Source organism: Haematobia irritans, chromosome 5, assembly GCF_050003625.1.
Source record: "Haematobia irritans isolate KBUSLIRL chromosome 5, ASM5000362v1, whole genome shotgun sequence".
NCBI classification, from domain to species: Eukaryota; Metazoa; Arthropoda; class Insecta; order Diptera; family Muscidae; genus Haematobia; species Haematobia irritans.
Window position 1 is genome coordinate 60,521,324 of NC_134401.1, and position 12,163 is coordinate 60,533,486.

The window sequence follows — 12,163 nt, forward strand, 5'->3', positions numbered from 1 at the left end:
ATAGTAATAATGAACTAAAATACGATATAATACATGAACTAATTTATAAGAAAATCATGAACTTATCTAGATGAAAAAAATCTTTGGCGCCAAATCATGGTCATTCTTACTATGGGTTAGTTCATTTTTCATAAAAAATAGTAAACTTTTTTTTCGGTGCAATGCACGGGCCACAGTGAGCAATCGCACGCATTTCATGGTCGTCATCGCTGTCGGAAGCTTTTGCATAAAATCAATATTTTACGTGACTGCTTTGTGATGTTTACGCCTTTCGATTCCAGCCAATTTTGTAATTTAGTGTCTCATTCTGTGAGTTGGCTGTATTGTTGGCGGTGTTGGTGGCGTAGCGGTAGTGCATTCGAACTGTGTTACTGGTGCTGGGAACAGATTCATTGATTTTCTCCCAATAACAAAAATCAAAAAATAAAATGAAATTTGTGTAAGTGCCCATGGAATTCCGTATTATCCGTTAATGCAAGGCCCTTGTATGTTTTCCTCCAAATGACAGTGTGTCATTGACTTTTGGGATTGGAATCAATCGTCATGGTATGGCCATGCTGGATGATAAGCAAAAATCAATTTGCAAATGAAATTGGCTAACAATGTTTTCTATTTTTTCACTGCTTTTCCATGAAATGTGAGGTGATATCATTTTCAGTGTAAAAGTTTTGAAAGGGTCTGGTTGGTAACCTGTATTTGTTATGGCTCTACCATAGTATATGTATTATGGGTCGTGAAAACATTCTGTGTGATACTTTTAAGCCACAATTCTCTTTTATATTTTGAGTTTTGGGAACTTGATTCTACACTGAAAAAAAATCATACTCGGTTCCAAAGATTTTGTCTTTACTTTAAAAAATTTGGTATTGATTCCGAGCCAAAGAAGCGGAGAATACAAGAAAGGATACTTTTAAGACACAATTCTCTTTTAAATTTAGGTTTTGTGTACTTGCTTCTAGGAAGCAAATTTTAATTTTTCACTTTCTCAGCTTTTTTTCTTCATATGCTATCAAAGTCCTTTAAAAACGAGTTAACGGCAACTTTATTTTCCAAATTAGGACTCGACTTCCAGTAGAAATTATGCTATGTTTGAAGTAAAAAACATCTTTAATATAAAGTTTTGAAAAACATGTCCTATATTTGATTGATTTTTTGCTTTGTAGTCAAGATGCAAAAAGACAACAAATTTAAAGACAATTTCATTAAATTTAAAGAATTTTTCTGAATTATTAAAGTCAAGTTGACCTTAGCCTATAAATTTTTTCTTTCATGTTAAGATACCCATTTTTAAGTCAAATCACTTAATTATAAGGACAATACGACTTCATTGAAAAGTTTATCGACTTTTGGACAAGGAAAATAACTTTATTTTAGAGAAATGCGTCTTCTATGCTAAGCAAAATTTGTATTCGTATTTTAAAGACATGAAATCTTTGACCTTACGACAATATTTTTTTCAGTGTATGAAGCAAATTTTAATATTATAGTTTATTCTGCTTTTTTCTCCATGTACAATCAATATCTTTTAAAAGCGTGTTGACGACAACTTAAATTTCCAAATTTAGACTCGACTTCAAGTAGAAATTATGCTATATTTCAAGCAAAAATCCTATTTAAAATAAAGTGTTGAAAGTCATCTCCATTTTGAAGGCTTTTCTGCTTTGTACTCAAGATGCCAAAAGACAACAAATTTAAATACAAAGTCATTAATTTTGAAGAATTTTTCAGATTATTAAAGTCAAGTCAATATTAGTCACACAAAATGTTCTTTCATCTACACACAAAAAAATATTTTTCTGATTCAATCACGAAATTAATTGATCCAATTAATTTTTTAATTGAAATGTCTTCAATCACAGAAATGATAGCATCAATTAAAAAATTAATTGACAGTCAATTAAAAAATTAATTGATCCAATTAAAAAATTAATTGATACTATTAATTTGTGTGATTGATTTTTATTTCAATTAAAAAATTTGTTGATTCAATTAAATTTTTAAATAAATATTATCAATTAAGATTTTAATTGGAAAATTTTTCGTGAAATTTTTTTCTGTGTAAGGATACCAATTTTTAAGTCGAATCACTTAACCATAAGGACAAAACGAAAAAACTTTACGTTAGAAAAATGCATCTTCGTATTTTAAGGACATGAAATCTTTGGCCTCACGACAATATGTTTTTTAGTCTAGGTATAGCCCCCATATAAACCGATCCTCAGATTTGACTTAATGATCCTTTTGTAGGAGCAAATTTCATCCTATTGAAATTTTACCTTCAAATTACTACGCAAAGATTGCTTCATATCGTTTTATAATTATTTATAGACTCCTATATATATACCGATCAATAAAAAGGGAACCTTTTATACACCCAAAGAAAAAATACTTTCCCCAGGAAGAAATTTTAGACAAACGAAAGTTTATATTAAACATCAGAAAACGTACCATTTCAACAGATCCCCTTGGAGGAGTATACGTATATTCGATTCATAGTGGTGGTTATTAAAGATGCGGACCGGCCGAACTTAACGCCGTATATACTTATTTTATCTAACGCAGACTCCATTTGGTCTAACTTACAATTTAAAAGACAGTGGTAGGTTAGGTTAGGTTAGGTGGCAGCCCGATATTTCAGGCTCAGTTAGACTATTCAGTCCATTGTGATACCACAGTGGTGGACTTCTCTCTTATCATCGAGTGCTGCCCGATTCCATGTTTAGCTCAATAACAAGGGACCTCCTTTTCATAGCCGAATCCGAAGGGCTTAGCTTAGAGAAGCTTTGAAACACTCAGAAATGGTGAGTACTATGTTCGTATTTTTCACCAAAACACTATATTAAAAGTACAAAAATCTATATGAAGAAGATTATATTTTTATGAAGTCTTGTGAATGGAAAAGATCAAAGGAATTGATTGTGAACCATTTTATATTTATAATTTAACTAATTTAAAAAAGCAACCGTGAAAACAAGCTGTTTTTCAGCTTGAAAACTGAACATAATACTCAGCTTATTACACGCACAAAAAAAAATAATTCTTTCATCCCAAACGAAATTTTAGGCAAACAAATATCGTTTCTCATTTGCTTTTCGCTGTTAGGAATTTTATTTGGAAGAAAAGTATATACTTTTTGTGATAAACGTTTATTCTGTTCCAGGATGTAAAAACTCACATCTTTCTCACTTCCGCGAGGTTTTTTAGTTCTTCTGTAATACAAACTATGTAGAAGAAATTATTCGATTTTATAAATTTTATAAATGTTACCTTTCCCCTGGAGGAGAATCGAACCGCGGACCATGCAATTTTTAAGCCAATAAAGGATGATACGGTCAAAATTTGGTCAATATAAACTTGACGTATTTCTTTCAATTTTGTATTTAAAAAACCTGAACACCCCTCATTTTGAAGGTGTGTGTGTAGAATCTTGCTCCTATTTTGGTTTTGGAATTCACTCTTCAGTTGTCAAAATGCCGTCCAAGCAAGAAGAGCAGCGTATCAAAATTTTGCTCGCGCATCGCGAAAATCCGAGCTACTCGCACGCAAAGCTGGCAAAATCGCTAAAAGTTGCCAAATCAACCGTTACAAATGTAATTAAAGTGTTTGGGGAACGTTTGTCGACAGCCAGGAAGTCTGGATCGGGGGGAAATCGAAAACCGGAAGCCGCTGAGACGACAAAGAGAGTTGCCGGTAGTTTCAATCGAAACCCTAACCTCTCTCTCCGAGATGCCGCAAATAAGCTGGGTGTATCGTCTACAACCGTGCATCGAGTCAAAAAACGAGCCGGACTATCGACTTACAAGAACGGCCAAAGCGCGATCCCGGAGGCTGTACACGACGATGCTGACGAAGTTTGACTGCGTGGTAATGGACGACGAAACCTACGTCAAAGCCGACTACAAGCAGCTTCCGGGACAGGAGTTTTATACGGCAAAAGGAAGGGGAAAGGTAGCAGATATTTTCAAGCACATAAAACTGTCAAAGTTCGCAAGGAAATATCTGGTTTGGCAAGCCATCTGTACCTGTGGCTTCAAAAGCAGCATTTTCATAGCTTCCGGGACTGTCAACCAAGAAATTTACGTGAAAGAATGTTTGAACACGGGTGTTCCGTACTGTTTTGGCCGGATTTGGCATCTTGCCATAACGGTAAAAAGGCCATGGAGTGGTACGCCGCCAACAACGTGCAGGTGGTTCCCAAGGACAAGAACCCTCCCAACACGCTAGAGCTCCGCCCAATTGAGAAATACTGGGCTATTGTCAAGCGGAACCTAAAGAAGACCAGAAAAACTGCTACGGACGAGCAGCAGTTCAAGGCAAACTGGCTTTCTGCGGCGAAGAAGGTGGACAAGGTGGCTGTACAAAATCTGATGGCAGGTGTCAAGCGTGAGGCCCGGCAATTCGGATTTGGAAAAGCGAAAGCCTAACTGAATATTTTTCCTGAATTGTATACTAATTGAACTTGAAAAAGAAATTTAATTTGATTTTTTAAATAAACCATTTCACCGATTTACACGCGTTTTCCCTTGACCAAATTTTGACCGTATCACCCTTTACACCATCCACTGGGCTAAGTAGCTATAATTGTCATCAGCAGACAATTATCGCTATAGCCACCAACGCACAAGCAATGCACACATTCAAACAGTTATATTTATATAGCATAGTTTTCGGTGCCCACGAGCCGATTAAACAAATTTTATTTAACAGAAACATACATTTACTTGGGCACCGTGGAGCAATGGTCCGCCTTGCTTACCAAGGTCGTGGGTGACTCCCAGACAGTGGTGAGAAATAAAACTCTACCTTGCCATCGGCAACTTTTACCACAACCCAAGTTATTCGATTATACATAAGATTCGGGCTGGCCAAACATTCAGCCGTATATACATGTTAAATAATAGGTTAGTTGTACAATAAATTGGAACCCAAATGAAGCTTACAACCGGATAATAGGGTATGCGAATTTACGCCTTGACCAAAATTTTTTAATGAAGTTGTTTTGTCTTTAGAGTGAGGAGATTCGACCTAAAATGGGTATCTTTACATAAAAGAAAATTATATAGAACGATTTTATACATATAGGCAAAATATTATAGAAACCTTCACAAACGTGTTAAATGCAACTTAAAATGCCAAATTCAAAACTCGCCTTCAAGTATAAATTATGTAATTTTTTCCAGTGACAAAAGTGCTAAAATTTGATCGAATTTAAGGATTATTTCATTATTTTTAATTTTTGAGATTAGATCTCAGTTCAATTGAATTTTCTTTTATATAAACAATTATCTATCTCAAACGAGAGACAGGCTTCAAGGAAAAGTTGCTCAACTTTTAGTCAAGTAAAAATGCGCCTTTTACGCTACGCAGAGATAGCATTCATATTTTAAGGACATACTCGTACATAAAATTAGCGGCTACAAACAGTCAAACGAAGTAAGTTCCAAGTGATGGAAAGGGGCAATTGTGATTGCCCACACTGAAAAAAAGCTTGTCCTGTTCCAAAGATCCTGTCTTTACACAAATGATTTTGGTATTGAGCCGAGCCAAATAAGCGGAGAAGGTGGTTTTCACTATCCGCAAAAAGGTTTGGAAGCTGCTTTGAAGATTGTCGATCGTAGATCATGGGTGTGCCACCAAGACCCTATCAACTAAAGGTGTAAACCAATACGCCAGAACAACTATTTTTTACCCCAAAACAATATTGGTTTCCCCGATGGAATACAAACTAATTGCACGGTCACAGGATGGAACTTTGGCGTGTACCAAGATGCACCAAGAAGTTTTGCATATATAATTTAGAGTTTTATGGTGGGTAATAAGCCACTAAAATCATAATTTTTTTCACGATTACTTTTCTTTAATAATCAATTTTAAGAAATAAAAACTTTATTAAGGGTTTCTTTGGGCTACCCGATATCAAGTTATATTAAAAATTGCATCAAAGAAGTATAATTTTATACTTTTTACTGATTTGTTTTTGGTTTTTTTTTTTTGAACAAGAACCTAGAACCAAAGCTTACAATTATATATATATAATTTTATTGTAAATGTAATTAATCGATAAATAATTAAATAATTTAGTGCGAAAATCGAAAAAAAAATTGATTAAAATAAGTATTCGTCCTGAGAAAAAAATAACCATTTGTTACTAACACGGTGCTATCAAAGACAATAAACTTGAGGAAGATAGGAAATTGGCTTGCATCATACCAAATGTTGCATTTACCAGATTCATTTAATACATGTTTGTAATCTTTTAGTTCTTTTTATACCCTCCACCATAGGATTCCGTTTGTAACACATCGAAATATTGCTCGACCCCATAAAGTATATATATTCTGGGTCGTGGTGAAATTCTGAGTCGATCTGAGTATGTCCGTCCGTCCGTCCGTCTGTTGAAATCACGCTAACTTCCGAACGAAACAAGCTATCGACTTGAAACTTGGCACAAGTAGTTGTTATTGATGTAGGTCGGATGGTATTTCAAATGGGCCATATCGGTCCACTTTTACGTATAGCCCCCATATGAACGGACCCCCAAATTTGGCTTGCGATGCCTCTAAGAGAAGCAAATTTCGTCCGATCCGGCTGGAATTTGGTACATGGTGTTAGTATATGGTCTTTAACAACCATGCAAAAATTGGTCCAAATCGGTCCATAATTATATATAGCCCCCATATAAACCGATCCCCCGATTTGGCTTGCGAGGCCTCTAAGAGAAGCAAATTTCATCCGATCCGGCTGAAATTTGGTACATGGTGTCAGTATACGGTCTCCAACAACCATGCAAAAATTGGTCCACATCGGTTCATAACTATATATAGCCCCCATATAAACCGATCCCCCGATTTGGCTTGCAAGGCCTCTAAGAGAAGCAAATTTCATCCGATCCGATTTTGTACATAGTGTTAGTATATGGTCTCTAACAACCACGCAAAAATTGATCCACATCGGTCCATAATTATATATAGCCCCCATATAAACCGATCCCCACATTTGATATCCAGAGCCCCTTGGAAGAGCAAAATTCTTCCCATTCGGCTGAAATTTGGTACGTGATGTTAGTATATGGTATCCAACAACCATGCAGGAATTGGTTCCTATCAGCCCATAATTATATATAGCTCCCATATAAACCGATCCCCAGATTTGACCGCCGGTGCCTTTGGGAGAAGCAAAATTCATCCGATCTGCTTGAAATTTGGTACGTGGTGATCGTATATGATATTTAACAACCATGCCAAAAGTGGTCCATATCAGTCCATAATCATATATTGCCCCATATAAACCGATCCCGAGATTTGGTTTTGGAGCCTCTTGGAGAAGCAAATTTCATCCGAGTCAGTTGAAATTTGGTACATTGTGCTAGTATATGGTCGTTAACAACCATGCCATATCGGTCTATAGTTATATATATCCCTCAGATAAAGCGATTTCCAATCACACAAAAATTGGTCCATATCAAGTTCATAATTGTATATAGCCCCCATATAAGCGACCCCCACATTTCAATTCTGGCTCTCTACGTACCGTGCAAAAAGTCCATATCGATTCGTAATTATTTGTAGACTTAACTATACATAACTAACTCACAATTTAGAAAACGATGTTTAGAAGTTTTAAGATACCACAACCCAAGTATTACCATTGTGGATGATAGTCTTTCGTAGAAGTTTCTACGCAATCCATGGTGGAGGGTACATAAGATTCGGCCTGGCCGAACTTACGGCCGTATACACTTGTTCGTTTTTATTTTTTATATGAAAAATGTAATTTTCTTAATGAAACAATGTTAAATTTTAGGCAACAACAAAAAATACATTTTCCCCTTTATGGAAATTTATTTCGTGCTCTTAATTTCTTTTTATTTGCATTTTAATGCTATGTCAATACTTGTCGTATATGCGTTTGGTTCGAGTATTAAACTAATGTGTTAAATGGTTTGATGTGCTCAGTAGCCAATCTTCCATCTTCTGTAATCTATAATCTTTGGGTTTTAGGATGTCGGTTAAATTACTTTAAAAAGTACTATATCCAAAGATGTACAGTAGGTAATGGATATAAGAGCATCTCATATAAGAAAATTATGGATATAAGAAAGTCATTAAAAACACCATACCCTCGTTTTCTTTTGAATAATAATTGCATATAAGAAAATAACGCATATAAGAAACAAAAAATGTGTATTTTACTGAGTTTCTTATAGCCGTTATCCACTGTAAATTGTAAAAATTAATTATTTGGAAATTTCCAGTAGGATAATTTAAACCAAAAACAATTGAAGAAGATGGGAAAATAGCAGCAGAGTGTATCAAACCATTGATTCGATGCAAACGTGTCGTTTGTTCCACAAATTAAACTAAGAATAAAAAGAAATTTATATCAGGGAATGACGTAGAAAAATCGGTCAAATGTTTCTCATTATTATTTACACAAAATTCAACATCATTTGTGAGTTTTTAACAAAACATATTGCAAATTAAAAATGAACGAACGTGTATGTATCGAACACCGTAAATGAACAAAGACAACAAACTTTAGGAAGATAGGAAATTGGCTTGCGTCATACCAAATGTTGCATTTACCATGTTAGTTCCATACATGTTTGTATTTTTTTTTTTTGTTTGTTTTTCGTTTTTATTTTTTAAATGAAAAACTTAATGTTCTTAATGAAACAATGTTAAATTTTAGGCAACAACAAAAAATTACATTTTCCCCTTTAAAGAAATTTATTTCGTGCACTAAATTTATTTTTATTTGCATTTTAATGCTATGTCAATACTTGTCGTATACAAAGATTGCATTTTCCAGATTAGTTTAATACATGTTTGCAATCTTTTAGTTGTTTTTAGTTTTCATTTTTTAAATGAAAAATGTAATTTTCTTAATGAAACAATGTTAAATTTTAGGCAACAAAAAAATATGGAAATTTATTTCGTGCTCTTAATTTCTTTTTATTTGCATTTTAATGCTATGTCAATACTTGTCGGTTCGAGTATTAAACTAATGTGGTAAATGGTTTGATGTGCTCAGTAGCCATTTTTCCTATCTTCCTAGAGTTATTATCTTTGGTGCATGAACTCTTGGTATGACGTCGACCAATTTCCCATCTTCTTCTTTAATTGTTTTTGCTAATTGCCACCAAACACAACACCAAGGTGTGCTTATCGAAGACACACTCAATAGCAAATTGAGTTAAAATAAGAGCCAAAAAGTATGCCACAAAAGTTAATAAAATTATAATAATCAACCAGAATTGCCGTTGCTAATATATTAGAGTCATAGGGGTCATATCGCAGGAACAATTGGTGCCTAAATTATAGAAATTGCATTATAGTCTTTGCAATGAAACAAGTATGTATAAACTTAAACCCTTAATGTTATACACATTAAGAACGAAATCTTTCCTCCAGGACAAAATTCAAAATCTCTCATAAGGTATTTTCGTTTTCAGACAAAGGATATATTCTTTTTCTCTAACCAGCTTTAGTTGTTAAAATTTCGTTCCTGATAAAAGAAATCTCTTCTTTCAGTGTAGAAACTTCACTATTCAGAAACTATATATTTCGAATATTATTCAGAAACTGTGATAACGAATATTAGTTTGGGTTGCCTTTTCAACTTTTGTTCCTCATTCGCGGTACGTGGTTTTTAAATGAATTCACTATACGTAATGCTGTAGTTTATTGGACACATAACTATATCATTTGCTAAGGCTCTGCTCACAATCGAAAACCTAACGGGATTCAATATAAATATTTAAAACTTTATGGTACTTGTATAACAATACCCAAATCAACCATAGATAAACGCCAACACAAAATCATTGAAGCTAATACATATAGAGTGCGATGCATCCAATCTACACTGAAAAAAAAAATATTTACGTGATATTAAAGATTATGCAACCTAAATTTTAGGAAGCCCAATTTACAAAATATTAAGGACAAATTTCTTTAAAATAATACAATTTTATTTCAAATAAGGTTATAATTTTTAGTTCAAAAATGCTTTTCATTAAATTTAGGACACAAATTTTGTAAATTTGCGCCCCCGTTAAGGTCGCATGTCTTTGAACTAAGGCAAATTTCCCTTAAAGTAAAAAACACATTTTAAAAATCTCACAAAAAGTATTTTAAAAATGTGTCTGGGCTATTTAGTGCGAATTAGCACTACAGCAACACTGTAATGAATGAAGTTCAGAAATGAATTTTTGCAATGAGTGAAATATTGGAGCCATATTCACTAGAGTTCTCTTAAGGAATCTTTAGGAAATTTACATCTTTGATTTGATATACAAATTAATGGTTCATACCTTTGCTAGTATGTAACACACATCGAGATGGCGCCGTATGAGTACCCATGCTATTTGCGGTGAGTTGTATGCTGTATCATAATACTCACCTATGTGTGGTCAATTCGAATTAACAATGTCTACACTTATTATTAACAGATGTCGCTTAATCAATACCACAGGATTGAGTATAATTTTGACAAATAGGAAGAATACAAGGAGAATTCGGCCGATAGGGGCCGGATGAAATTTGCTTTGCCAAGAGGCTCCGGATGGTAATCTAGGGACGGGATCATATGGACATTATTGACACTAGGCACCAAATTTCCTCCAAGAGACTCAGGAAGTCAAATCTGGCATTCAGGGCAATATCCAAAAGTGGTCCAACATGACCCATTAAACCTACATCAATAATAACATGAAACTTTAGATTATCGAATGTGGGTATATAATAATTTACCCCTTCAACTGCACACCGGAATTCAAGCTCCGCCTATGGTGATGGTCGCTACCCGTTCGTTTCATTGATCGTGGAGTCAAAATAAATGACGAAATATTATCAGGAAATTCTTCTAGACTGTAATGAAGCCCTAGGTATACAAACATTTCGCACTTTTGTTCTCAGCACACGTCCAACAAAAATTGCTTAAAAAGAAGGATCGTCGCTTCGTTTCTACAGCCACCCGGATTGGCACTAAAAAATACCAAAGTGTCAATAATGTGAAGATGGCGTTTCGCAGGGAATGGGGCAAAATACCGCAGAGCCAATTTTGTGCATGGTGTGGTGGCTTTGTCGGTCTTTGAAGGCCATAATTTGTACCAAAGGTAGCCAATTCGAACAAAACAAAACTGATTCTAAATTTTTTTCTTATTTCCGACACATTTTGCTCTTGAGTAATAAAATTGAAATAAGCTCTTTGTTGCATTACATGTCAGCTACCCTGTACAGTAGACAAACTTCTACACTTAATTTGAATGAGACTGTTATTGGGTGTTCATTTTTCATTCAATTGTTATGATAATTGAGTTGAATTTATAGTGTATAATATCTCTAATTGCACTTGGGAGTTTGCTTTTTATTATTTTTTGTTACTTTTTTATTAATTTTTATTTTTTTTTTTGCAAAATTTAATTGTCCAAAACTTAAATTTTCACAAACGGCCTTTTCGTACTTTCTTAGACATTTCCAAACGGATTGTATCGGAAGGGATTCCGAGATGCACTTAAATCTTGACATTATCCCAGCAAAAAACGTAAGTTCTTCTAAAGGCACAACTTTAAAAGCACTTCCAAAAATACCCTCTCAAAGATGTTCTTTATTTTAACTACACAGGAAGTTATTTTGATTCAATTTTTTAAAAATCACTTTTTTCATTTTTTTAATAAGAAATTTTAAATTATTTTGTTTCAAATAGTTTAAAAAGAAAGTAAGAATTAATAAAATGGTACTCCCTCACAAAAAATCGCTTCTGTAACATATACTCCCAAACATATTTTGCTTCAAGCATATACATTTTTGGGTATTGCCCAAACATTTATATGTTTGATCTCTTCCAATATATAATATGTTTGAAAGCATATTGGTCTAAACAATATATGTTTGGGTAGTCTAAGTTCCAAACATTTTGTATTTTTGCATCCAAATTCAATAATGTTGTCTTCCAAAAAACAATATGTTATTATGTGAACATATAATATGTTTGGAAGCATTTTGGACCCAAAAATATTATATGCTTAAAAAAAATTCTCCCAAACAATATTGTGCTCAAAATTTTATTTATTTATTTATATATTTACAATCATAATGAATTATGAAAATAAACAGGTAATAACAACATAGGTTTTCGACCTGAATGCTCAAAATTTTGT

The 12,163-nt window shown here is 33.8% G+C and overlaps 1 protein-coding gene across 1 annotated transcript in view; it reads left to right on the forward strand.

The window, feature by feature from the left end:
• The first annotated feature begins 325 nt into the window (after positions 1-325).
• LOC142239201 (odorant receptor 42a-like) overlaps positions 326-12,163 on the forward strand; it is an 84,523-nt gene continuing 72,685 nt past the window's right edge. The window contains exon 1 of the mRNA XM_075310969.1: positions 326-439. The gene's annotated coding sequence lies outside the window, so the exon portion shown is untranslated. The remainder of the gene's footprint in view (positions 440-12,163) is intronic.